General features: G+C 46.6%; 1 non-coding gene across 1 annotated transcript; it reads right to left on the minus strand.

Annotated features, from left to right (window-relative positions):
• Positions 1–2,983: 2,983 nt before the first annotated feature.
• Positions 2,984–3,054, minus strand: LOC150014126 (small nucleolar RNA SNORD59). Its single transcript, XR_016510286.1, has one exon. It is a non-coding gene; the product is annotated as a small nucleolar RNA SNORD59 (small nucleolar RNA).
• Positions 3,055–3,410: the final 356 nt, after the last annotated feature.

Here is a 3,410-nt window from a genome sequence, read left to right on the forward strand (position 1 = left end):
GCGATAGCCCACAGATCGCTAAACAAATAAGGAAACCGCCTTCACGTTTCCTAATAGGGAACCGATTAAGCCAGTCGAGGGCATCCACACAGTGGAATACGATGCAACCAAGAAAAAGAACAAAGGAGACCAACGTGCACAGATCTAGGATGACATCCGAGAAATTTTACTAGAAAGAGCAAGTGGTGGAGTAGTATGAACAGTGTGATCTATCTGTGGGGAGGAAAATGCGTAAAAATATGTGCTTGTTATGTGCATTGAAAATTTTTGGAAGAAAGGACAAGATATTAATGATTTTGTCTGAAGACAAGGACTGGGGCTGGGAATGGTCATTGTTTTCATCTCTTTCGTTGTCGTTTTTCTGAGCATATCTCCCTTCCATAATAAAATGTTAAGTAATAAAAACTATCTTAGAAACCAGGGTAAAGACTCCCAACTCACTAGAAACAGGCAGGAACTTTCATAATTGAAGGGTGGGGGCATTTGCTGGAAACCTACCGTGACTATCACACTTACAGGTGAAAGGAGAAACATTTCTTTAAAGTGGGGCGTGAGACCACAATGACCACTGTCACCGCTTCCGTTCAACCGGGTGACGGAGTCGAGTCCTGACCTGTGTGTTAAGGACAGAAAAAATTAGTAATAGGTGTCAGATGGAAAGGAAAAGGCCAAAGATGACACAGAACACAGACATTATGAACATCTCCATAAAAATCCAAGAGAATTTTAGAACCAGTAAACTTTGGAACCAAGGGTGTTTATCATGGTTGCTGGATTTCAGATTACTATATAAAACTCAAGTGTATTCTTATACACCAGAAGCACTATAATTTTAAAACTACCACTTACAAGAACAAGAGAATTGGTATAACCAAAGAATAAATATAATAGAAGATGTGTAAGACATTTATAAAGGAAGTTATAAAACTTATAGCTATCATGTATAACTTATAAAGGAGCATCCTTCTCTGCAAAGACGGAGGGGCGGGGAGCGGTGTCTGGATGGATGGGACTTGCTGTTTGCCCCAGTTCAGCCCCCTGAGCTCATACCCCTCTGTCCTTCCGTATTTTCCCACGGCTTTGTATACGCTTCACCCAACCTCGTACAAAAAACACCGAGGTTTACCTGTTTCTCTGGGTCTCCATTTCCTTAGGGAGGCTCCTGTGTCCCATAAAACTTACATTAATGTTTCATCCCAGAGCCCCAGCTGAGACTCTAGAGCAGTGGTTCTCAACCTTCCTAATGCTGCGACCCTTTAGTACCGTTCCTCATGTGGTAACCCCCAACCATAATAAAGCATAGTGATTAATCACAAAAACAACATGTAATTATACATGTGTTTTCCGATGGTCTCAGGCGACCCCTGTGAAAGGGTCGTTCGACCCCCAAAGGGGTCGCGACCCGCAGGTTGAGAACCGCTGCCCTAGGGGGACAGAAGGAGAAAGAGAGATATATTTTTCTCCCCTCCAGCAGACCAGCACTACACACGAGGTCTGACTAGTCAACCATTAGAGCTGAGCAGCTGATCACGCTTACAGGAAAACAGAAACTGATTTTACCTCATGCCAAACACGCAAGTGAGTTCCAGGTGAATTAAATATAAGAAGCAAAATTGGGACCATTTGGAAAATGAGGGGGAAATTATTTTAAGAAAGGATTTCTCAACCAAGACTCAGAAAGGGCAAACCATAAACAAGCAGACTGACGGGTGATTAAAATCAGAAACTCCAGTCCCTCGAACAACCAAAGCAACAGGACGATGCAAGCAGCAGGCTGAGAACAGTTAATGCGGCCCGTGGTCCGCCCGTGATGAGCAGCAGGAGCTTACGAAGCGCTCCTACAAGGACGTAAGCGGAGGAGAACCCAGAAGTGGAACGGGTGAGGGACGGGAGCAGGGGGTCCCCGGAGGGAAACCCGAACGCCCAGGGAGTGAGGAGGTTAGAATCAGGTCCGCTGCTCGTTTCTGGGTGTTTTTATTGGAACACCTTGTCCCAGGCTGCTGCTCGGTAGCCGAGGGACAGAGGCTGTTGGACCTACAAAGCCTAAAATATTTATAATCTGACCCTACAGGTAAAGTTTGCTGACCTTGCTCTAAATACGTCTCAGGGCATAGAGATGACCACAGGTTGGTATACTCTAAAAATAGCCACGATAGCCCTGGCTGGTGTGGCTCAGTCGGTTGGAGCGTCGTTACGTGGACTGGAAGGCTGCCGGTTTGATTCCTCGTCAGGGCCCGTGCCCAGGTGGTGGGTTTGACCTTGCTCTCTGGCCGGGTCGGGGTGCGTACAAGAATTGATGCTTCTCTCTAAGACTGGCCCCCCCGCCCCCCCATCCTTCCTCTCTCTCTCTCTCAAAGCAATGAAAAAATGTCCTCAGGTGAGGATTTAAAAAAAGATGCTAGAAAGCAGTGAATCTAGCAGACCATGGCTACCCGTACCAACATGGCGAAATCTCAAAACCGTCGTCGTCGGCAGCCGTTCGTCTCGAGAGACGATGGTGTAGCTTCTTAAGAGTCTATCTGCACCGCCGAGAATGGTTGTGCAGTCCGACTCGGGAGTGACACGGTATCTGTCTCCTCCCGTGTTGAATCGACATCTTGCGATGACGCTGAAGCTACAGAGCCTGGGCAGGGTGATATGGAGGGTCTGCTGTTGCCCATGCAGCAGACCCCCCCTCTCTTCGCAGCTGAAGGGTCCAAGGGAAAGACGGAGTCAATACAGCTTGGCTTCAGGTGCGCCGCAGGAGTTGTCGGTGTTGACTACAACGTCAAACCGCCTTAGGGACTCCGGCTCCGGATTTTCTGTCAGGGTTTACTCCCTTAGCCTTTCCCCTGAAGAGGTATGCCGCAAGGCAGCGGAGGTTTTTTGGAGTCAGAGTTTTCCTTCTCTGATGTACCCTGACTGGAAGATCGAACCAGCGACACTTAGCTCGCAGGCCGACGCTCAATCCACTGAGCTAAACCAGCCAGGGCCAATCTTTTTTCCTTCTCAGGAATGGCATCTGGCTTCAGCAAACTCAGAAGAACGAAAGTCAGAAGCTACTCATCAGCGAGGATCTCAAAACCATAACATTGTAAAAAGCAAATTATAGAATGTTACATACAGACGGTTTGATGCTATTTATATAAAGTTTGGATCCATGCACAAAATAGCATGCATGTTTATAGATACGGATGTTTGTAGTTATCGAATTAAAATGTACACGGAAGTAACAAATTTGGCAAAGTGCTTCTCACTGGGGAGAGAGGGGCCAGGGTCAGGGACCAGGGAGTGGGGTACACAGAGAGCCTCAAAGTATTTTTAATATTCTAGTCTTTAAATGACATAACATGCGAATATGGAAAGATAGTTTCAAAGCTGGCGGAGGGGTTCTGCACGTTCATTAGATTTTTTTCCTGTAAATTTTCAGT

This window comes from Furipterus horrens, unplaced genomic scaffold, assembly GCF_987537825.1.
Source record: "Furipterus horrens unplaced genomic scaffold, mFurHor1.1.pri manual_scaffold_3, whole genome shotgun sequence".
Classification (NCBI taxonomy): Eukaryota; Metazoa; Chordata; class Mammalia; order Chiroptera; family Furipteridae; genus Furipterus; species Furipterus horrens.